The sequence below is a fragment of the Paroedura picta genome, chromosome 1 (genome assembly GCF_049243985.1).
Source record: "Paroedura picta isolate Pp20150507F chromosome 1, Ppicta_v3.0, whole genome shotgun sequence".
In the NCBI taxonomy this organism is placed as follows: Eukaryota; Metazoa; Chordata; class Lepidosauria; order Squamata; family Gekkonidae; genus Paroedura; species Paroedura picta.
Window position 1 is genome coordinate 18,978,492 of NC_135369.1, and position 24,668 is coordinate 19,003,159.

General features: G+C 49.2%; 1 long non-coding RNA gene across 2 annotated transcripts in view; it reads left to right on the plus strand.

Annotated features, from left to right (window-relative positions):
* Window positions 1-2,009: 2,009 nt before the first annotated feature.
* Window positions 2,010-24,668, plus strand: part of LOC143831686 (uncharacterized) — an 81,873-nt gene continuing 59,214 nt past the window's right edge. For both annotated transcript variants that reach the window (XR_013228938.1, XR_013228937.1), the window contains exons 1-2: window positions 2,010-2,162; window positions 15,647-15,776. This is a non-coding gene — a long non-coding RNA (uncharacterized LOC143831686). The remainder of the gene's footprint in view (window positions 2,163-15,646; window positions 15,777-24,668) is intronic.

Below are 24,668 nucleotides of genomic sequence, written 5' to 3' on the forward strand. Positions count from 1 at the left end.
ACAGCTATGAAATGGTTGCCGTGGGAGCCAAGCTGGCCCCCAAATAGCTGCTGCCACTCACAATCATACAGTGAAGAACCTTGTGCTGTGGTAGTAGATGCTACCAAGGCAGCATTTTTTAAAAAATCACGCAGCCAATCAGATGCCTTGCTAGACAAAATCTCCACCCTCTGTCTACAAACCTTTGGTGGACACCTAGAGAAATTCTTAGTTGACATCATGGTGCCCGTGGGCACCACATTGGGGACCCGTGACTGAAATAATCTTTGGAGGGGCTGGGGTAGAGAACAGTGTTTCTCTGCCCGAGACCATAAGTGATCTGGTGTTATTCAGAGAGGGTCATTCTGAGCTGCAAGACCAGCTGGCACCAGGGGTCCAGGGGGGCTTCCTCGATCCCTAATACACTTCTCCCCACACCGGAGTATGTTCCCCCAAAGCCCAGGGACCACCGTGGCTGCGTTCAAGAATGTTTTACTTCAGGGCTACGCAGGAGAGCCTTGAGATCTCTCCCAAGGTTACCCAGGCCCCACGCCCTCCAGGGGAGAGGTCACCCATGAGGAATCTCCAGCTTTGAGCCAGACTTGATGGGTCTTTATTGACGGGGCCAGAAGTGGACAAGGGGTGGCCTGCTCCCAAGCCGCTTGGCCAGTTTCTGTGCCTCAGCCCAGCTCTTGGGGAGTGTCCAGGGATGCTTCCCTGCAGAGTGTTTCTCTTCACCAAACCAGCCTATGAAAGCGGGGGGTGCTTATCGGTGCCAGGGCTAAAGTTGTGGGCAAACAGAAGGAAGCCACACCTTCGATATTGATTTAGGCCTTGCCCAGGCAAGTGAAGCAAGATATAGGACAGTTGGCATCCCATCTGGCTAAAGTCCAGCAACCTGGGAGTCTTAGCAGCCACTTACTGTATCTTGCAGTTCTGGCCTTCTGTCAAGGTAGCAGTGCCGTTGAGGTATTGCGGATGCCGTTTTCCAAATCCCAGGATGGGACTGCCTTTCGGCACAAAAATAATACAGGATCTATTGGTTGTACAGTTCAGTGTACTTCACACAGAATGATTAAAGGCTTGGGTCTTAACCACAAGAGGATTGTAAAAGGTAAAGGTATACCCTGTGCAAGCACCGAGTCATGTCTGACCCTTGGGGTGATGCCCTCCAGCGTTTTCATGGCAGACTCAATACGGGGTGGTTTGCCAGTGCCTTCTCCAGTCATTACCGTTTACCCCCCAGCAAGCTGGGTACTCATTTTACCGACCTCGGAAGGATGGAAGGCTGAGTTGACCTTGAACCGGCTGCTGGGATTGAACTCCCAGCCTCATGGGCAGAGCTTTCAGACTGCATGACTGCTGCCTTACCACTGCGCCACAAGAGGCTCTCACAGAGTGGTTACAACGTGGGAATTCACTGCCGGAGGATATAGCGTTGGCCATAGGAATAAACAGCTTTAAAAGGAAATTAAGAGATTTGTGGGGGATAAATCAGTCAATGGCTACTAGTGTTGGTGACTGAAGTCCACCCCTGAATCCCAGAGCCAGGAGTCAACAGCAAGGGAAGGCCTCGGCCTGGGTCTTCTGCTGTCCAAATTCCAGAAGAACTGGTTGGCCATTGTGGGAGGCAGGATGCTGGACTAGATGAACCACCGGCCTGATCCAGCAGGGCTGCTCTTGGGTTGTGTGTGCAAGTCACCCCACTTATTTGAACGAGACAAATCCCTATTCCCCCCCCCCCCAAGAAAAAGTTAATTATTTGGAACAACACGGTAGGTTCTCAGACTCAGCAGCCATGTTCAGATTTGTGTTTCCGGTCTTTGGGAGGGCAGTGGGGCCAATCTGGTGCGCCCTGCCATCCAGCTGGCATAAGGGAGTTCTTGGGTAGCCAGAAGGTGTGTACTATAAGAGACTGCAGCCTCATGGGTGGGACTGTCTGAGCACTCCGGGCTCTCCTTGGCACGTGCCTTAGAGTTTGACCTGGGCCGGAAGTCTCCCTGGGCAGGAGTTCCTTCAGGGAGGAAAGTCCAAGCTAGTGGGAGCTGGCTGAGGCAGTAGAAGGAGACACTGCCTGGCCAGAGTTCTTTCTGTTCTCTGAGAGGGGAATTCAGCCTCACGCCCTCCATGGTCTGTTTTATGGCCCCTGAATGAAAGCTCCGTGTGCAGAGGCAGCCTACCAGGTAAGCCATCCTGCCCCCTGCTTAAGGGGCCGAAGTTGAAACTGCAATATAGCCTTCTGTCAAGTTGTGGCTGATAGCAACCGCATTTGGCAGGGGAGCGGGGGAGAAACTGGTTCTCTAGATGTCCATGGACTGCAATTCCTATGTTGGCAGGGGCTCATGGGAATTGTAGTCCATGGACAGCTGGAGAGACGTTCAGAGGTGGTTCGCCACTGCCTGGCTGCATCACAGCCCTGGTGTTCCTTGGGCATCTCCCATCCAAATAGCAGCCAGGACCAACCTTGCTTGGCCTCTGAGACCTGACGCGCTTGGATTAGTCTCGTTAATTCAGGTCTGGGGCACAATCTGTCTTTCGGGGGGCTAAATAGACCCCCATCAGAGGTGGGAATCCACCTGCCAATTTGCTGAAGCCTCATGCTCTGCTTGTGGGCTTCCTAGAGGAACTGGCCTGGCCACACTGGGGAAACAGGATGAGTCCTGGCCGATATGGACCTAGAGAGGTAATGGTGCCAACGTAGTGTCATGGTTTAGAGCGGCGGCTTCTAATCTTGGAGAGCCAGGTTTGATTCGCTGCTCCTCCACGTGCAGCCTGCTGGGTGACTTTCTGTTAGAGCTCTTCTCACAGAGCAGTTCTGTCAGAGCTCTCTGACCCTCATCTACCTTGCAGGGTGTCCGGTGTGGGGGGAGGGAGGGAAGGCGATTGTGAGCTGCTTTGAAATGCCTTCAGGTAAAAACCAACTTTTCTTCTCCCCCTTCTTAGCAACAGGGGCATTGCAGGGAAGAAGGGTCTTGCATATCGCTGGTGATCTTACTTGGTCTTTGCAAAATCCCATCCCTTTTCGGCAATTGCTGAGGCTGGTGGCAGGTCTGCCCCCTCCCTCCTTCATTTACTGCTGGCTGCCACGAGTCACGTGAGCAACCCTCTTCCCCCCCCCCCATTTGGAGTGGTGGCTTGTGGGAGGGGGCAGGATGGCTGCAGTTAATCACACCCATCTGGTTTCTCCGGGGCCCTCAGGAAGAGTGAATCATGCCGACATCCTGAGAGCGGGGGGTGCTTGGCTGCGAGTGGCCCTTCTTGTTGTGTTTGGCTCCGGTGGGGGTGGAAGGGATCTGGCAGGGATGCCACTGGCTTGGCCCCTCGCAGAAAGGAGGCCGGAGGCTGCAGGCTTTGTCTGGATTTCCCCCCTCTGTTCTCCCCGACCTCCTTGCCCTGCAGTCCGGGAGCCTTGGATCAGTACAATTCCGGGGTAGGGGCTCAGCTGGCGACTGGGGAGCTCCCCCCTAACCGGGCGGGCACTTTAGGATGGACTTGAGACCCCAAGAAGCCACATCCTTTGGTCTCAGCACAAGAAGAGGAGACCGGCTGGCTAAGACAATGCTCAGAGAAGAGGAAGGCCGCTGGAAAAGAGGAAGAGCCAAAAATGAGATGGGAGGATCTCAGCAAAGAAGCCACAGCGCTATTGGCAAGACCTGAGCCAAGGGTGTTAGATAATGATGGGGCATTAGAGAGGTTATTGCAAAGGGTCTCCGTAGGTCAAAAGTAACTTGAGGGGTCCTTAGACACGTGCACAAGCCAGAGCTTAAAGGTAAAGGTAAAGGTGTCCCCTGTGCAAGCACCGAGTCATGTCTGACCCTTGGGGTGACGCCCTCCAGCGTTTTCTTGGCAGACTCAATACGGGGTGGTTTGCCAGTGCCTTCCCCAGTCATGACCGTTTACCCCCCAGCAAGCTGGGTACTCATTTTACCAACCTCGGAAGGATGGAACTTACAGCCTGTCAATGAAGCCTGGGCCCACACTCTTGCAGTGAAGAGAAAACAGGGACATTAACTCTGCACGCATCCCGGTGCAGTGTAATGGTTAAGAGCGGCGGCTTCTAATCTGGCGAGCTGGGTTTGATTCCTCGCTCCTCCGCCTGCAGCCAGCTGGGTGACCTTGGGCTCGCCATGGCACCGATAAAGCTGTTCTCACAGAGCAGTTTCTCTCGGAGCTCTTTCACCTGCCTCACAGGGCGTCTGTTGTGGGGAGAGGAAGGGAAGGTGACTGTAAGCCACTTTGAGGCTACCTTCGGGTAGTGAAAAGCAGAACATAAAAACCAGCGCTACCTCTGTCAGTGACCACCATGCATGGGTTACAGAGCTAGAGGAGGTCTTCCTGCTCCCCTCACTCAAGGAAGCTTTGAGTGGAACCATCTTAAAATGCTAAAGTGTTCCCTGGCAAGGACGAAGCATCCTGCGGGAAGCATCCTTTCCCTGTACATCCAGCAAGCAAAATTTGCTCAAGCTCCCCGGCCCCAAGGAGATTGGATCAACCTTTTTGGCCCTGGCTCTGGCTTGGTGGAACACATTTTCAAAATGAGATCAGAGCCCTGAGAGGCCTTGAATGGTTCCACAAGGCTTGGGAGATGGAGCTGTTCCGCCAGGCCTGTGGTTGAGGCCTAAACCAACATCTGAATAGTATAGGCCTCCCTTTCAAAACCCTCCTAACCTATATGTCCTTTTGCCTCCTCTCCAACCAATGGAAGAATTAGGCAACCAGTTATCCAAATGTGTTTTTAATAATTTTAAAACTTATTTAACTATCAAGTACTTAAGTTCTATTATTTTCATTCCTCAGTTGGGAATAACATTTTCCAGTCCTGTTTCTAAGACTGGAGTTTTATATCTGATAACCCGGGACAGTTCTTCAAATCACCTCAGAAGCCATTTTGTTTGTGCAACGATCCTGCAAGGTGGGCTCGCATTTGTCCTCATGGCAGGTCAGGGGTCTTGTCTGTGTGGCTGAGGTGAGATTAACAAAATACCTTCTGGCTACGCCTCCTGACCACACCCCCAGAAGTGACATCTCCACCCTAATTAACAGGCAGGCTACTCTGCCATGGAAGCTGACTTTCTGAATGACCTTGAGCCTAGCCTACCTCACAGGGTTGTTGTGAGACAGAAAAAGAGAACAATAAAAATGCTGCTGGGGTCCCCATTGAAGAGAACAGCAGGATATCAATGAAGCAGATTCCCACTGCAGGCCTCCCCCATAGGGATTACAGCAGACTCTCTGCGGACAAAAAAAACGGTGGGGGAGACATTGGCACATTACCCCAAGTTTTTTCTATCGTGAGGTGGGGGTGACTTTGCAGCAGGGTGGGGGGGTTGCAGACCCCCCCTCCACTTTCTGCCTGTTCCTAATTCTAATTCACAAAGGTTGTGAATTCTAATTCACTTAGCTGTTCCTATGCAACTGTTTTCCTTGCCTTTTTGTGAATTCTGTTCCTGTGGTGGGTGAAGCTGGAAGTATTTTATTTTTGGGGGAGGGGGGGAGGGGAAGGAATAGTAGTAACTCTCTCGGCAGGGTGGCTGGATCCACAGGCCCTCCCTCCTGTTTTGGCATGATCTTGCTGTGTGTGTGTGTGTGTGTGAGCACTTTAACGTGTTGCGCTAAACTTTGTGGCTGGCTTTGGAATCTGGGCCTTCTTCCAACAATCTTTGGCAGAGCCTTTGGGGAAGTTGAAAGTTTTCATCCTTCCCCCACTTTGGGGAATGAAGAGCCAGGGAAGACAAAGTTAAACCAAGCCCACCCACCCCCACCCCCCCACACACACCCCATGTTCCCATCTTCCTTCCCTCCCCCACTGGCTTGTGTGCATTGCCTTGGTTGACAGCCCAATTCCCCTCCCCACTAAATCCAGCGAGGTGCTCCAGAGAGCGACTCCAGCTGCTGGAGGGAGGGGAGGGAAGAAGGTGGGGCCTGGCTTGGCTTCCGGCCAATACATCTGGAATCCATTCTTTGCTCCGCAGCAGCCCCACCAAAAGTTTTTGCTATGTGGGAGAGAGAGCAACAATAGGCGGTGTGACTCAGCCAGCCGCGCGCCATCGGCCGCCTCCGGAGTCGCATTGCTAGAGCAGCAAAGTCTGCCAGGGCTTTCGGTCTGTCTAGATGGCCTCTGGAGGGCTGTCCTTCTCCTCCCGCCCTCTGGCAGTGCTCTTCCGGCCAGCCCAGCAGCGCTCCCAGCCAGGGAGGGACGCTTGGGTGGAACTTTCAGAATTGCATGTTTTTGAAGCGGTTCGCAGAGGTCAGGAATGTTTTGGAGCTGCTGGTGAGGGGACCCTCCCGGGGCTTCTGCTACCCCATGTCCTCATCTCCTGTCTTTCTCATCGGCCCTCCAATTCCACGAATTCCAGCGTTTTGAAGTAGGAGAGGGCACGTCCCCTTTGTTTTCAGAGCCAAAGCAAAATTATCCAGATTCAGTGAGAGACAGGGCTGGGCCCTGCCGCAGTTTTCCACAATCTAGCCAGCTGGGGCTTGACATTTTGAAAGGCAAGAGGTTGTCTGAGCATGCACAGAGTTAGCGTTCAACATTCACTGCCCTGCTTGGCCAGACCAAGGCAACACCCCGTCTATCTCAAGGTTCAACCAAATGCATCTGATAAGCTAACCTGCAGGGCATAGAAACATGCAGTAGTCAGAGATTTCCAAACATGGAGACAGTGCATGAATTGTGAGGCAAAAACAGGGTAATTTTGATCCAGGCTTTCTCAATCTGGCTTTCGTGAGGACCCTGGAAAGATTTCCGGAACAGGTGGGAGCTAATTAATATTTAATTTGTTGGGTAGTCAAACTGCGGCCCTCCAGAGGTCCGTGGACTACAATTCCCAGGAGCCCCTGCCAGCGAATGCTGGCAGGGGCTCCTGGGAATTGTAGTCCACGGACCTCTGGAGGGCCGCAGTTTGACTACCCTTGTAGGAGTGTGGATATGTAATCTGGCATCCTGGGTTTGATTCTGCACTCCCCCACATGCAGCCAGCTGGGGGAACTTGGGCTCACCACAGCACTGAGAAAGCTGTTCTGACCGAGCAGTAATATCAGGGCTCTCTCAGCCTCACACACCCCACAGGGTGTCTTTTGTGGGGAGAGGAAAGGGAAGGCGACTGTAAGCCGCTTTGAGACTCCTTCAGGTAGAGAAAAGCGTCATATAAGAACCAACTCCTCCTCCTCCTTCACCATTTATTGGGTGATATGACCGTATATAGTCATGTTGACCCCCTCCATGGCCAGTGATTGGCCTGGAAGGGGTGAAGTCCTGGGTGAGTGTGTCCACAGCTCTGCTTCCCAACTATATCCTGAAGAATATTTCAGGGGTTTCTCAATAGTAAAAAAGTTGAGAAAGGCTACTTTAATCAAATCCCCATGCCCTTATTCTCTTCCATGGGAGCCCCTCCCATTGGTCTTCCTGAGATATTTTATTTATTTACTTCATTTATAGTCTCCCCAACAGGATTCCAAACCACATTCTCCTCTCCTTCATCTTATCCTCGCCACAACCTTCTGAGGCAGGCTCAGTTAAAGCAGAGAGCGTGTGACTCACCCAACATCACCCAGCCAATTTTTGTGATGGAATGGGGATTCGAACTCAGGTCAGCCAGCTCTCCGTACAGCGCTAGAACGGATACACCTAACCGGCTCTTATAAGCTGCCCTCTCTGCTTCCTTTGGACTAGGAACTCTGCAGGATTTTCTTGTGTTCATTCCCGTGCGGGCTAAGCAGAGACGAAGAAGAAGAGTTGGTTGTTATACCCCAGTCTTCACTACACAAAGGAGTCTCAGTGCAGCTTACAATCCCCTTCCCTTTCCTCTCCCCACCCTGTGAGGGAGGTGAGGCTGAGAGAGCGCAGATATTCCAGCTCGGTCAGAACAGCACTATCAAGGCTGTCACTAGCCCAAGGTCATCCAGCTGGCTGCATGTGGGGGAGCAAGGAATCAAAGCCGGTTCACCAGATTGGAAGCCGTCACTCTTAACCACTACAGCAAGCTGGCTCTCTCAGGATGAGAGACCTCTGAGTGCCAGGGGCCACCCACAGAAGCAGGCAATGGCAAACCACCTGTGAACATCACCGGGTCGCCTTAAGTCAGGTGTAGCTTGACGGCACTTTCTACCACCCCCTGAGTGCACCTGGGTCCCTTCTTCCTCTTTGTTCTCATCAGGCTAACGAGATGCAATGTCCAGAAAGGGAAGTCACACCTAAGGTTGCCAACGCCAGGTCGGGGAATTCCTGGAGATTTAGTTTGAGGGAGAGACTTTAGCTCAAGCTTTCTCAACCAGAGTTTCATGAAACCCTGGGGTTTCTTGACAGCCCTGGAATGGTTTTCTGAATGGGTGGGAGTTAATTTTGTATGTATTTTTTAAATTAGTTAAATATTTATTGGGTAATATGGTCCTATATCCCCCTTCAAGGATCGCTGCCTTGTTGTGGCAAGGGGGCTTGCGTAGTTCAGTGAAGCTATGAGCTATACCGTGCAGGGCCACCCAAGGCGGACAGGTCATAGCTGAGAGCTCTGACAAAAGGTGATCCACTGGAGAAGGAAATGGCAAACCACTCCAGTATCTTAGCCATGAAAACTCTATGGACAGTTCCAATAGGCATAACGATATGACGCCGGAAGATGAGCCCCTCAGGTCGGAAGGTGTCCAATATGCTACTGGGGATGAGCAGACGGCTAGTACGAGTAGCGCCAGAATGAATGAAGCGGCTGGGCCAAAGCCGAAAGGACGCTCAGTTGTGGAAGTAACTGGTGGCGAAAAGACAGTCCGATGCTGTAAAGATTTTTATTCCATAGGAACCTGGAACGTCAGATCCATGAATCAAGGCAAGCTGGATGTGGTCAAACAAGAAATGACAAGACTGAACATCAACATTTTAGGAATCAGTGAACTAAAATGGACAGGAATGGGTGAATTTAATTCAGATGACCATCAGGTATACTACTGTGGACAAGAATCTCGCAGAAGAAATGGAGTAGCCTTCATAATCAATAAGAGAGTAGGAAAAGCAGTCTTGGGATACAATCCCCAAAATGACAGAATGATCTCAGTTCGAATCCAAGGCAAACCATTCAACATCACAGTGATCCAGGTCTATGCCCCAACCACTGCTGCTGAAGAGGATGAAGTTGATCAGTTCTATGAAGCCCTACAACACCTTCTAGAAGCAACGCCAAAAAATGATGTGCTTATCATCATGGGGGATTGGAATGCTAAAGTAGGAAGCCAAAAGATAACCGGGATAACAGGCAAGTTTGGCCTTGGAGTACAAAATGAAGCAGGGCACAGGCTGGTAGAATTTTGTCAAGAGAATACAATGGTCATAGCAAACACTCTTTTCCAACAACCCAAGAGACGACTCTACACATGGACATCACCAGACGGTCAACACAGAAATCAGATTGACTATGTGCTCTGCAGCCAAAGATGGAAAAGTTCTATCCAGTCAATAAAAACAAGACCAGGAGCTGATTGTGGTTCAGATCATGAGCTTCTTGTTGCAAAATTTAGGCTTAAATTGAAGAAAGTAGGGAAAAGCACTAGGCCACTCAGGTATGAACTAAATCATATCCCCAACGAATACACAGTAGAGGTGACAAATAGATTTAAGGAATTAGATCTGATAGACAGAGTGCCTGAAGAACTATGGACGGAGGTTCGCAACATTGTACAAGAGGTAGCAACTAAAACCATCCCAAAGAAAAAGAAATGCAAGAAATCAAAATGGCTGTCTGAGGAAGCTTTACAAATAGCTAAGGAGAGAAGGGAAGTGAAAGGCAAGGGAGAAAGAGAAAGATACACGCAACTGAATGCAGAATTCCAGAGAAAAGCTAGAAGGGATAAGAATGCCTTCTTAAATGAACAGTGCAAACAAATAGAAGAAAGCAATAGAATGGGGAGGACCAGAGATCTTTTCAAGAAAATTGGAGATATGAAGAGAACGTTTCATGCAAAGTTGGGTATGATAAGGGACCAAAATGGTAGGGACCTCACAGAAGCAGAAGAGATTAAACAAAGGTGGCAAAATTATACAGAACAACTATACAAGAGCGAGCTTAACATCCCTGATGACCACAGTGGGGTAGTTACTGACCTGGAGCCAGACATCCTGGAATGTGAAGTCAAATGGGCCTTAGGAAGTCTGAGCAATAATAAAGCTAGTGGTGGTGACAGCATTCCAGTTGAACTATTCAAAATCTTAAAGGACGATGCAGTAAAAGTGCTACACTCAATATGCCAGCAAATTTGGAAAACTCAACAATGGCCACAGGATTGGAAAAGGTCAGTTTACATTCCAATCCCAAAGAAGGGCAATGCCAAAGAATGTTCAAACTACCGCACCATTGCACTAATTTCTCATGCTAGCAAAGTTATGCTCAAAATCCTACAAGCTAGGCTCCAGCAATATGTGGACCGAGAACTTCCAGAAGTACAGGCAGGATTTCGAAGAGGCAGAGGAACTAGAGATCAAATTGCCAACATACGCTGGATCATGGAGAAAGCTAGGGAGTACCAGAAGAACGTCTACTTCTGCTTCATTGACTATGCTAAAGCCTTTGATTGTGTGGAGCACAACAAATTGTGGCAAGTTCTTAAAGAGATGGGAATACCAGAGCATCTTATTTGTCTCTTGAGAAATTTATATGCAGGTCAAGAAGCAACAGTGAGAACTGAACATGGAATCACTGACTGGTTCAAAATTGAGAAAGGAGTTCGGCAAGGCTGTATACTGTCGCCTTGCCTATTTAACTTGTATGCAGAGCACATCATGAGAAATGCGGGATTAGAGGAGTCACAAATTGGGATCAAGATTGCAGGGAGAAATATCAACAACCTCAGATATGCAGATGATACCACTCTAATGGCAGAAAGTGAAGAGGAACTAAAGAACCTGTTGATGCGGGTGAAGGAGGAGAGTGCAAAAGTTGGCTTGAAACTCAACATCAAGAAAACAAAGATCATGGCATCCGGCCCTCTCAATTCCTGGCAAATAGATGGGGAAGAAATGGAGATAGTGACAGATTTTATTTTCCTGGGCTCCAAGATCACTGCAGATGGGGACTGCAGCAAAGAAATTAAAAGACGCTTGCTCCTGGGGAGGAAAGCTATGGCAAATCTAGACAGCATCCTTAAAAGCAGAGACATCACCCTGCCAACAAAAGTGCGTTTAGTCAAGGCTATGGTATTCCCAGTTGCAATGTATGGCTGCGAGAGTTGGACCATAAGGAAGGCTGAGCGTCAAAGAATTGAGGCTTTTGAACTCTGGTGCTGGAGAAGACTCTTGCGAGTCCCTTGGACTGCAAGGCGAACAAACCGGTCAGTCCTAGAGGAGATCAACCCTGACTGCTCTTTAGAAGGCCAGATCCTGAAGATGAAACTCAAATACTTTGGCCACCTCATGAGAAGGAAGGACTCCCTGGAGAAGAGCCTAATGCTGGGAGCGATCGAGGGCAAAAGAAGAAGGGGACGACAGAGAATGAGGTGGCTGGATGGAGTCACTGAAGCAGTAGGAGCAAACTTAAATGGACTCCGGGGAATGGTAGAGGACAGGAAGGCCTGGAGGATCATTGTCCATGGGGTCGCGATGGGTCGGACACGACTTCGCACATAACAACAATAACAATGGTCCTATATTGTCATGTTGAACCTCCTCTTGAAAATAGCCACTGATGGGTTGGGAAGGGGAGTCCCAGCCATATTCTTGCACAATCGCACCACTTCTGGGGTTTCTCGAAGCCTGAAGAACATTTCAGGGGTTTCTCAACAGTAAAAAAGTTGAGAAAGGGTGCCTTAACAGAATATAAAGTACTAGGCCTAGTACTTTTCAATATTTTCAACAATGCAGCCATTTTCTCCATCTTCGTAATCTGGAGATCAATTAGTGGGATGTTTCCAGCTGCCCCCTAGAAGGTGGCAATTCCAGCTGCCCCCCAAAAGTGCCACTGAGAGGCAGCGGGCAGATGATTATGGTTTTGCGTCCACTGATCAATCTCCGCTCTGCCAACAAAAGCAGCATCCGTCTGCTCCACCCCGTGAGTAAATAACATTCCCAGCGGCCTCACCTTGTTCTGAGCTGCAGCCCTATCTTCCCGCCGCCCCCTTAATTCCAGAAGGGAAGCGTCAGGCTTTTTTGCTCACAGATTTCGGCCCTTCTTCTGAATCCCTCCACAAAGCGAAGAGGCTCGGCCTCGGTTCTGCCCCTCCCTTCCCCAGCCCGGCCCAAAGAAACAGGATCTAGCCTTCCTCTGTGCCAGGGGTCAGAAAGCCTTTACAAACAGTGCGCCAAAGTATGTGAAAATTCAGAGCAAGGGGAGAACAAACAGCCAGAAGAGGAGAGACAGCTGGCAAAACTGGAAATGTACAATTAAGCATTTGTTGGCCATTGGCATGTGGATTAGAAATTAACTTTTCTGCAGGCCAACCGTGGCCGTTGCAAGCCCCGCTGGGTGTCCAAAAGCACCGTCAAGTCGCCATGGACCTGTGGCCCTCTGGTAGAGTTTTTCAGGGCAAGAGATGTTCAGAGCTGGTTTTCCATCAATTTCCTCTCTGTAGTGGACCCTGGATTTCCTTGGTGGTCTCCCATCCAGATTCTAACAAGGGCCAACCTTGCTTCTGAGATATGAAATCCAGCTAGCCCGGTCAGAGCAAGCCATTGATTAGGAAGTGGCAGTCATGAGACTTTGCAAATAAGTAATAAATACCTGCATGTTGGTTTGACTGCACTGTGCAGCCATTTCCCTTTTCTTTTTCCCTTTTCTATGAAACATCTCTAAGAAACCCTCAAGTCCTACAAAAAACCTTGGCCCGCTATTCCCTTCACTTACGGCTTTTGCTAGTGTCTACCTGCTGGTGGAAAATGCTGTCCATCACAGCTGAATTACAATGACCCTGGATGCGGTTTCCACTAATACTAATACTACTACTAACAACAACAACAACAACAACAATAAATAAAAATAATAATAGTTACCCTCCGTTTCTCTGTGTATACAGGGTGGGTTACATCAAGCAACATGATACAATAAAGAAATGAAAAATACGAAATATAGTCTAGAATAAATAATTAAAGACAGTTCTGCCCTTCCATGCCCATGTTTACTCTTTCAGTGGCAGGTGGAGAGGGCAGAGAGATCTGAACAGCCCCAGAGGGCGGCTTTGCCAGGGAAGCTGGTTTTGTTCACTGGTGTTTATTAGCCTCCGGCATAGGCCAGGTGGAGCTTGCTCTGTTTTGCAAGTCCTGGAGAGAGAAGTGTTTGAGGTTCTACCCATCAACAGATGACCCCTTGGGACGATTGAAAACAGGTCAGGGGGTCTTTCTCAAATGCCTGTCCCACCTAGAGTGGCTAGCTTGGGGCGCAATGCGATAGAGTCCACCGTCCCAAGCATCTGTATTTTCCAGGGGCACTGATCTCTGTCGCTTGCAGTTGAGGTGTCATTCCAGTGAATCCCCAGGTCCCACCTGGAGGCTGGCGTCCATACTCAGAGTGGGATACAGCATCCTCCAGTCCACCCTTCGAGGAAGTTGTCCTCTCCAGGGGGGCTGTTGCCCAACTTGATGTAGGGGTTAAGAGCGACAGCTTCTAATCTAGAGAATCAGATTTGGTTTCCCCCAACTCTGCATGAAGCCAGCTGAGTCACCTTGGGCGAGTCACAGTCCTGTTAGAACTGTTCTCACAGAACATTTCTTCCAGAGCTCTCCCGGCTCTACCTACCTCACAAGGTGCCTGTTGTGGGGGGAGGAAGGGAAGGCGATTGTAAACTGCCTTGAGACTCCTTTGGGTCATGAAAAGCAGGGTAAAAAAACCAACTCTTTTTCTTCTTCTTCTAGCTGTAGTCTAGAATCAGTTCCAGGAGTGTGCCAGGCCCCACCGGGAAGTGGCAAAGCCACCGCCAAGGTTCAGAAATGCCAGCGGAGTCTTCTTGCCCGGGGCAGAGCAGGCTCTGGCCAAACCACTTTGGCCAGAGTTGGAAGCAGGCCTGTGGCTCCTCCCTGCAGAAAACAAAACAAGCAGCCTGCCTCTTCCAGAGCCGCATTCCATCTGGGCCCCAGCCCTGCCGCTCCAAGCTGGAGGCCTGTGAGAAAATCCATGCCAGACCCAAGCCCCAGAAACTGAACTCCCCCCCCCCCCCCCAGCGACCACATTCTCCAGCCTTCCGATAGGAAGACGCTGTAAACACTCATTTCAAAGCACAAAAGGGCGAGAGAGCTTCCCGCAGGGTCAGGGAGCCGCAGGCATTCGGAGGAGGGCAGGCCGAGGCAAGAGCTTAAAAAGCAACAAGCAGGGCTGGCAGCAGCAGACCCATGGAGGGGGGGGGGGGCAGCTGTCGGGGCTTCTGACAAGGCCTGCTGTGACTGAGCCCAGCAACAGGCCCTTTGCTGCCCAGCGCCATCAGGGAAAAGGGCTGTCGGCAGAGCAGTGATGGCTGGGAGCATGGGCGGTAGGGAGGCATGTGGCCAGGGCCAGCGTGATGCTGTGGTTAAGAGTGGCAGCCTCGAATCTGGAGAACCAGGTTCGATTCCCCACTCCAGCTTGGTTAGGAGTGCGGACTTCTAATCTGGCATGCCAGGTTCGATTCTGCACTCCTTCACATGCAGCCAGCTGGGTCACCTTGGGCTCACCACAGCACTGGTAAAGCTGTTCTGACCGAGCAGGAATATCAGGGCTCTCTCAGCCTCACCCACCCCACAGGGTGTCTGTTGTGGGGAGAGGAATGGGAAGGCGAATGTAAGCCGCTTTGAGACTCCTTCTGGTAGAGAAAAGCAGCATATAAGAACCAACTCTTCTCCTCCTCCACGTGCAGCCAGCTGGGTGACCTTGTGCCAGTCTCAGTTCTCTCAGAGCTCTCTCAGTCCCAACTACCTCACAGGGAGTTCCCTCAGAGGGAAGGAAGGAAGGAAGTAGTAAGCTGCTTAGAAATTCTCTCAAGTAGTGAAAGGCAGAGCGTAACACCCAACTCTTCTTCTTGTCGGATCAGGTAGAGAAAAGTCCTGGGCCTTCCTGTTCAGGCTTCAGTTTTCCACCTGTAAAATGGGAGTAAGAATATAACTTTTGGTTGGTAACAGGAAGACAATCACACTCATGGGAAGAGGTCAAGAGCCCTTGTCTACTCAGAAGAAGCCCCTCAAGGTGGACTCTCCTTGGTTCCTGTGTTTCAGTGTGCAGAAAACATTCGCTATCACGATGCCTCTCTTCGAGAAGGAGCAAACGGAAGCTGCTTTGGGATAGAAATGGGTTCCCAGGCCCCATCTCTGACAGGCAGCAAATCCGTCTGTTTTGAACTTTTGCCTGGAAGGGAGATGAACTTTGTCTCTCTGCCTTATTTTGGTCTGTTTTTGCTGGGCAGAGGTGGAGGAATGCAGCCCAGCCCTGAGGGGTTTCCTGCCTTTGGAGGATTGGGTGGGAGGGGGGCACCAGAGATACCTCAGCCGTAAATTTTTGGCCTTGATGGGGGGCATTTGTGGCTGGAGGCCAAGTCTCCCTCCTTCCACTGGAAGTTGTGTACCTCTGGCAGCTGCACAACAGAAACCAGCACGTGGAGTTTCACTTGTTATTGTGTTGTCATTGCACAGTGCTGCTATTTTCTTCCTGGCTTGGGCTCCTTGTGTTTTTCAAAGAAAGCATATACAGATTTATTAAATGTTTACGGTTGTGTGTTCACTCTCTCCTTCTAGGAGATGACGTTTCCTCAGCAAGCCTGAACAAAACCAGGAAAAATAAGCACACCGAGGCTGAAGAAAAATAAACATCCACTTGTCGTGACCTACGTCCCTCTCCCATCCACCCTTGCAACACCCCTGTGAGGTAGGTGAGGGCTGAGAAGGAGTGACTGGTCTGTGGTCACCGAGTGAGTCTTGGGACACAGTAGTGACTGGAACTCAGGATCCTGTCCCAACAGAGTTGTGTGTTAGTAGTTGAAACTTATCCAAGAACAGGCCGAGATTCCTTCATACTTGGCCAATAATATAATACTGGGATCAGGGTCAACTTTCTCCAGAAAGAATTTCACAATTGTGCCTGGGTGTGCTTGAGTGCGTTTTCGCTCTTTTATTGAAGGAGAATTATGACCTATTGAACCACTGACCCCTTGGGAACGCTCTATTCAGCCCTGGGAGAGCTGCCGCCAGTCAGAGGAGATGATACGGACCCTGTCAGACTGGAGGCTGGCTCAACAGAACTCAGTGCTCGTGTATGTATGTCTCCTTCACCAGCTTCAGGATGGACAAACGGAAACAATACTTTATTTATTATTTATTTATTTATCATACTTCTATACCGCCCTCCCTGGAGGCTCAGGGCGGTTTACATTATAACAGAGAACCATACATAAAACAGTCTGTAGAACATGTACATCAATAACCAACAATTGCAACCAAACACAACACAGTATAACAATAAACAATCATAATACAAACAGGTCCAGGGCTTGTTGATGGGATTCTGAGGGGGGTGGCTTATTGATTGAATTCTGAGGGGGGGGTGGGGGGGAGCAGGGGCCCTTGGTCGCTGTAGATTACATCTGGTCTCGGCCAAATGCCTGGTTGGAGGAGCTCCCTTTTGCAGGCCCTGCGGAACTGTTTAAGCTCCGTCAGGGCCCTGATCTCCTCTGGGAGCTCATTCCACCAGGTTGACACAGAGTGATTAAAATGTGGAATTAGGTGCCAGATAGGGATGTTCCGGACCGGGACAGGGTCCCCTGCTATTAGACGGCAGCTCTCCCAAATTAACACCCCCGACCCAGTAAGAATGGCAGAAATTAACCTGATGAGCTTACATGACACAGAACTGATGTGGGCATATTGAGGGCGGTGCTCCAGTTTGTGGCAAAACTTTATGGTAGAAGCTACCCCCTGGAAGTTGGTAATTCTAAGCACAAACTCCACCTAGCATTATCCTGAAACATGGACAGGTGCCCCATCGGAAAACAGTGCTCAAGTGTGCCACAGGCAACATGTCGAAGAGCCACATGGGGCTCTCAAGACACTGGGCATCATTACTCCAGGGATACCATTGCTCTAATAAGGGATACCAGTCCCCAGGAGGGACTTGGGGACCCCCTGCCATTGTAGTTCATCTCCATACAACAGAGATCAGTTCCCCTGGAGAAAATGGCTGCTCTGGAAGATGGATTCTATGGTATTATAACTCAGTGAAGACCCCCACCTCCGCTAGCTCCACCCCCTAAATCTCCAGGTATTTCCCAGCCCAGAGGTGGTAATTCTAACTAAAACACACTGGTGATGTGTGCATGGGGGGAGGGGTGCCCGGGGCTTCCTGTAGTTCCTCAGTGGTGCTTTACCAATTTCCAAAATGGTGCCTTCCAAGAGTTTCCGGAAAATGGGTGGGGACAGGAAAAGGGACTTCAGCCCAGCAAGGGTTCTGATTGGTTGTTGGAGATTTGATTGGCTGTGCCAGTTTTTGAAAACGTTATTTTGTGAGCAGCTTCCACTACAGTGCAAGAAGCTTCATTATATAGCTGAAGGGAAGCTGCAGCAGCCATTTTGTGGCTGGGTCTTCCTCCTCCTCCTCCAGCAGTCATTTTGTGTCAGAATCCCAAAGGTAACTGCAGGCTCAAAAAGGTTGGGGTCCCAGGATCTCTTTACTTCATTTGTACCCCATCTTTCTCCCTGGTGGGGGCCCAAAGCAGTTTACTTCTTTATTCACTGTAAATATCCTCTGTGCATGCTCAAGAGCTCTTTGAGTTTGGCAGAGCTGACTGGCAGGCATCAGAGGACCTGGTCAGCGGTTCACCTGTGTACCTTAGGCTTACCTGCTGTTTTCTGTTTAAGCAACAGTGTGTTGAATGGGAGTCTCTAGGAAAAAACAAAAGGGAGAAAAAGAACGAAGTTCGAGTCCAGCGGCACCTTTTAGGACCAACAAAATGTTATTCAAGGTATAAGCCTTTTGTGTGCACATTGAATACAACTTTGTTGGTCTTAAATGAGCCACTGGACTTGAACTTTTCCTGCTGCTTCAGTCCGACACTGAAGCTAAGAGAGAAAAAGTAAGACCAAGGGCAATGGTGTATGTGAAGTAAACATATTTATAGTATTACATAGTATAGTACTTTATTGTTTCCAGCCATAGGCCATTACAATGCAATCAATATATCATTTGATATAAAAAACAGTAAAAGAATTAGAACAATACATGCGGTAGTCCATAAATAATAAAAGACAATAAGAATTCAGATTTCTAGCTCTCTGGTGGCGTAAATTGGGCTCAAATTTTCCTTGCTTCTAATGCAAATAGTGAAACATAATAACTCATTAGGGGGTTGGTATCTGATAATTAAAAAAACGCTTTGTCCAAATTCACAGGGAAGTTCTGGCCACTCAAAAATCACTCAAAATATTTGGTTCTTGACTCCAAGTATAGTGGACAACCCAAAACATAATGATAAAGGTCTTCAATGGCAGGTTCTCCACACATTCATAGGCGAAGGCCAAAAGGTACACTGGAAAAACGGCCTGAGAGTAGGGCTGATGGCATAACCTGAAAGCGTAAATGAGCAAACGCCATTTGAAGTTTTTGTACAGAAATGGTTACTAAATAGTCCGATCTGAGATGGACTGTTTTGAATAGTTTAAACAAAGGAGAAAAATTTGATTTTATTATTGCTTGTCTATCCAGCATGGCATCAGCATTAAAGATCCAGCCTCTCAGACTAGACCCATCAACATATTTATATATATCTTTTATTACTCAGCAAAACATTCTCTACGTGTTTCACCGACAGGCTTCTTCCGGGGAATCTGGTCGTCTTTCAGCATTCCTTCAACGAAAATAGAAGATCCAGGAGCATTGCTACTGAAAGGAATGCTGAAAGACGACCAGATTCCCCAGAAGCAGGCTCTTGGCGAAACGTGTAGGGAGCCTCTCTGCCAGACAGTTACGAGAGCTGCTTCCACCTCCTCGCTCGCCTCTGCTTACCTGTTCCTTGCTCTTTCCCTCTTGCTAATTCCTCTTAGCGCCCGCTGCAACTCTCGCCTGGCAGAAGGCTTCTGGGAGGTTCTGAGAGGGAGCCAGTGAAAACAGGAGCTTTAGCAGGGAGCCAGAAGCCAGGCTATCGCCTCATGGTCCTACACAACTTCTTATCACTGCCAGCCAATGGCCCCTTCTCAACACAACTGGCATAAGAAACACTGAAGAGGGAGGGAAAACTCAGCAAATTTATTGGGAAGGAGGAGATGGTTGAGAATATTAATCGTGATAGCTAATAATGGAGCCTCCACCATCAAGAGCAGTTTACCTTAGTGTGTCAGCTTCCGGAGATGAACCATGGGGAAAGTTTTTTGCCCTGTCTGTTGTTCACAGGGCAGAGGGGTCAAGCTGGCTCCTGTTGGAAATGGAATGCTGGGCTTAGTTTGATCCAGATACGGATAGCCCTGTGGAGCCTCCATGTCCAGGGGCAGTCTGCCTCCTGGTGCCAGTGGTTGGGGACACACCACAGGGAGCTTGTGAACCTGTCTTTTGAACTTTCCAGAGAAATCTGTTTGACTGTTTTCATATACAGCAGGGGTAGTCAACGTGTGGACCTCCAGATGTTCATGGACTACAATTCCCATGAGCCTCTGCCAGCAAATGCTGCCAAGGGCTCATGGGAATTGTAGTCCATGGACATCTGGAGGACCACACGTTGACTACCCCTGATATACAGGATGGCAAAGCAATTCTTTGACGTTTCCCACCCAACATCGTCATTAGCAACCTCAGTGATAAGGTTCCGGTGTGTTTAATAGCTGCAAAGCAGGCAGAAATCAAAAGGTTGAGCTTTTGTTGCTTCAGGGGTATACTGATGAAAAGCTCTGCCTGTTGATCCGCACCCACCCACCCGCTATCATGTTCTCTTCTGTCTTTCACAAAGATGGTTTAGCTTAGCTGTTGAATGTCCCTCCATATCTGAATATCAAGGGAATGGGACCCTTTGGCCCTAGTGATTTCTCATTGCCCCCTTCTTATGGTTGCCACATTTTATTGGCCCAGCTCTTCGGCCAAACAACAGTTTGGGGTGCAGAAATGTAGCAGGTGAAACTTTGGGGGTGGAACAACCCTTTCACAGGGGTCGCGACAGGGCAAGCAGCTTGGCCGGCAGGGCGCCATCCACACAACAGCCTTGCGGAGTAGATTGAGATAGAGCGTTCATCTGTCTGGAGTAGCGGAAAAGAGCGAGATCGGCATGGTGGGACAAGAGGCAGAACTGAACCGAGAAACCCCAGAAAAATAACTACGGTATATATGATCATGAACAATGGATCTTCACACCACTGGTCAGCTTCGGTTTAATTTCTGTGAAACAACCCTTGCATAATTTTATGGTTGGGGGTCACGACAACATGAGGAACTGTATTAAAAGGACGCAGCATTAGGAAGGTTGAGAACCACTGGCCTAGCAGGATAGCCAGATAAGAAATATTGGCGATCTTCAAAAACTTGGGAAGTGGATCAAGCTGCGAAGAGAAACCTTAATTTTGCCTGGGAACGGCTGTTTGGTGAATGAAGATTCTCAGGCTGATTTATCCCCCCCCCCCCCCCCAATTGTGCAAGCGACATCTTCTGCTTTTAATGACAGGGTTGGTGTGAGCGTGTCTCTGTGTGTGTCTCTCTCTCCGTCTCCACCCATGCCAAGCTCCGTGATTAGATAGGCCTCCAAAATCACGATCTCATCATGCAGGTTTGGGCTGCTGAAGGGAAGGGACTCAAACTCCTGCAGAAGCTCAGCTGAGCAGGGCCGGGGAAACCCAGAAAAGCAGATGGCCGGCTCTCCCAACGGAGGGGAAACTGGCACAGGTGCTAATTTTAACCCTCTTGTCAGGGGATGCTCTGTCCACTGGCGTTACTGGAAGGGGAGGCGGCATAAAGAAACAGAGAAATGAACAAGCCACCTGCAGGCAGACGAAATATTTTGGAAACCTTCCAAAGGCGTCTTTGCAAAATTGGTGTGCTCGCAACCTGTCTCTGTGAAAGAAAGGGCTTTGTACATGGCTCCTCCCTCTCTTATCCTCCCAACAGCCCTGCGAGGTGGGCTAGGTCACGAGGAGGCTTCCAAGTTTTGCTGGGAGGATTGGAAATTGGCTCTCCTTGGACCTACTTTAACCATTACACTGCTCTGTTTCTTTCATAGCCCTTGCAAAGAATCCAGAAATCACAGCTGGAGCTGAATGAGATTGCTAGGCTTGTTAGCTGCCTGGAACCATTGCTCCACTTGGGAAGTGACTGTACTGCCTTCCAGAGTCAATTTGAGGTGCTGGCTGGCACCTCTGACCTGGGGCCAGTCTTCCTTATGGACCCCTCCTCCCCTAAGATCACCCCATATGCCCAGGCCATTTTGGGCACACAAGGTAAGGCCGTAGGGTTGCAATTTTATAACCTGCTTCCCCTACCCGTCCCTTTAATATCTAATCTGCAGCAATTACCGGCTGACGTTCCTTTTAGTTCCATGCCCTGAAAAGCTTCCGCTGTAAATTTCTGCATAGCAAATATCTGATGCCCTGACTTCAGATAACCCCAGCTGGCCTGAACTCGGTAGATCTCAGAGAAGATAAGCAGGCAGGGCTCTAGTTAGAATCTGTGGGGAGACCTCTGAGGAAGTCCAAGGTTGCTATTCAGAGGTATGACATGGCGAACCACCTCTGAATGTCTCTTGAAAACCCTACAGCAGGGGTAGTCAAACTGCAGCCCTCCAGATGTCCATGGACTACAATTCCCAGGAGCCCCCTGCAGCGCTTTCTACCCCTGTTAAAAGAACAGGGCATTTCCCTTCCTGACAATCTGGCAATTTTAGGTGAGGGAAAAATTTAGAGGAGGCCTTCTGGGGGCTTAGATACTGGGTTGGATCTTGGAGTTTATTTATTGGTTGACTTCAAAAGGTAGCCTGATTTCTTGCTGAGACTTCAGGTGGATTACACCGTGGAAGTCAATGCGAAAGTTAGAAACAAAGCCCCACCCACACATTAGTATCAGATCTGATCTGACTCTAGCAATGCCGAAAAAGAGGGAGATAGAGAGAAAGTAGAAGATATAGCAGTAAGAGCAAGCTAATACCTTCCGTTGATGTTGGAATAGACTCCTGTTCCTTTTACAAAAATATGCTTTATTCCATTATACCAGCCTATCTCAATGTTTTTACCATTGAAAAGCCCCTGAAATGTTATTCCGGCTTTGATTGTGCAGATTATGCCTGGGAAGTTTCGCTGTGGAGACGCCCACCCAGGCCCCCTTCCAACCCCCTTACAGGCCCATCATTGGCCATTTTGGGAGGGGTGTGTGGGTCAACATGACCATATATGGTCACATCACTGAATAAACGTTTAACAATTTTAACAAATGTTTAGCAAATTTTAAAAAATATATTGAAAATGTATTAAGTCCCACATATTTGGGAAACTCTTCCAGGGCCCTCAAGAAATGCCAGAGTGGCATGGAATCCTGGTTGAGAAAGCCTTCGTTATACCGTACAAAGATAAATTGTAATTCTGGGGACTCCCCATTTGCATTAGTGGAAAAAGGATTTAGAGCTCTTCCCTTCCCCAGTGGTTTTAGTAACTGACGCCCTAGAAGCTGTTATTTGCTCTGTCTACTAGGGTTGACAACCTCCAGGTGGTGGCTGGAGGTCTCCCATTATTAAAACAGATCTCTAGGAAACAGAGATCACCTGGAGAAAATTGGCTCTTTGAAGACGACATTGTGCCCCATTAAAGCCCTCCCTTTCCCTAAACCCTCCCCCCTCCCCAATTTCCAGGTATTTTCCAATCTGGAGATGACAACCATACTTTCAATATTTGTCTTGTCTTGATGTTTATCTCTGTGGCAGGATGAAACGTGGGGCTGGAATTTGTGAGTCGGTCCTGCTAACAGCGGTGCTTCTCCCTCCAGCCCAAGGAGAGCCTTCCGCATTGCCCTTAGCATGGCATTCTTTTGATGTCGCCGTGTTACCTTACTCCTCCGCCTTGAGGTTCTGTGGGTTGGCAGATCTAGTTAGAAATATTTTAATGATTAATTTGATAGCGGCATCATGGAAAACCAGCATTCTGCTGCATATGGGGCACTCTTAAATATTGTCCTTTCTAGAATATTGATCAGGGGGGGAAGTGCCATCAAGTCACAGCCTGTAGGGTTTTCAGCACTGCTACTGACCTCTTAATAATAAGATAATAATAGTAATAATAATAGCAGAGCTTAAAAAGTACCGTAGGGCCTGCAAAAGGGAGCTCTTCCACCAGGCTTTTGGATGAGGTCAACCTGAATTCAATCACTTCCCATTGGCCCCTGAGCCCCCCTCCCATGAGAGCCACCACCAACATGTCCATCTTACAGGGCCATCAGTATATTACAATTAGAATTGGATGTTCTCACCATGCTTTGTTCCATTATGTTACTGTTCTCCTGTTATGACTGGTTCACTATTGTTCAATTTTATCACGCTATCTGTACTGTTTTCTCTCTCCAGTTCCATGTAAACCGCCCTGAGCCTCAGGGGTGGGCCGTATATAAATATCTGTAACAGCGGGCTCACTGTTAAATAAAATGCTAAGGGCTAAGTGGGCGGAGAGTGGGCATGGCCTGTCCGAGGCAGGGCCCAATCGGGACGCGCTTTGTGGGATGGACAAGCCATGCCCACTCCCGCCCATCTAGGTGGCCAGGGGCTCTCTGCCGCCATTACCAACAGTTTGCCCCTGGATGTTCCCCAGGACACATGTAAAAATAAAAATATTAAGAAAATTCCTTCTGACCCGAATAGCCCAGGCCAATTCAGTCGCTTCAGATCTCAGACGCTAAGCAGGGGTCGGCCCTGATTTGCACTTGGATGGGAGACCACCTAGGAAGCCCAGAGGCATGACCCAGAGACGGGCTATGACAAGCAACCTTTGAGTGCCTCTTGCTTTGAAAACCCAACAGGCTTGCCATAAGTCAGCTGCGCCTTGACAACAAAACACCGAAAGGATCAGCTTTTAGACAAGAAAGCCGTGTTCTTCGGCGTCTTAATCCGGCAGGCCAGCCTGGAGCCCAGTGCAGAGTTGGGCCTTGCTCAAACTCGCCCCAAGCCCTTCTCCCTGAAAGAGCTCCACTTGGAACGCCGCCCACAGTCGCCTGCCAACGCCGCCCACAAAAGAAACTTTCTCTCTCCAAAATGCAGAACCAGTTATTGCGGTGTCTAAATTAAAACGTCGTTGGGCACGCTGGGTTGAGTCATTCATCATCACCGGATTGTTTATATGGAAAGAGATCATCCGATTAGGGAAGTGGGATGGGCATCTATCAGCAGTTACAGGAACAAGAGATTTGTGTGCTTTGCTGTTTGGTTGGTGGATGGACCTTGAATGCAAGGAGAGAACTAACCTACCTCTCATAGAATCATAGAGTTGTAAGGGGCCTCCTGGGTCATCTAGTCCAACCCCTACACTGTGCAGGGACTCACAACCCTATCGCTCATCCACTGTAACCTGCCACCCCCTTGTCTTCACAGAATCAGCCTCTCCGTCAAATGGCTATCCAGCCTCTGTTTAAAAATTTCCAAAGATGGAGAACCCACCACCTCCCAAGGAAGCCTATTCCACTGAGAAACCGCTCTGTCAGGAACTTCTTCCGGATGTTTAGATGGAATTTCTTTTGAATTAATTTCATCCCATTGGTTCTGGTCCATCCCTCCAGGGATCTGGGATCTCCTCTGCAGTCTTTGGTCATTTGCTTTTCCTT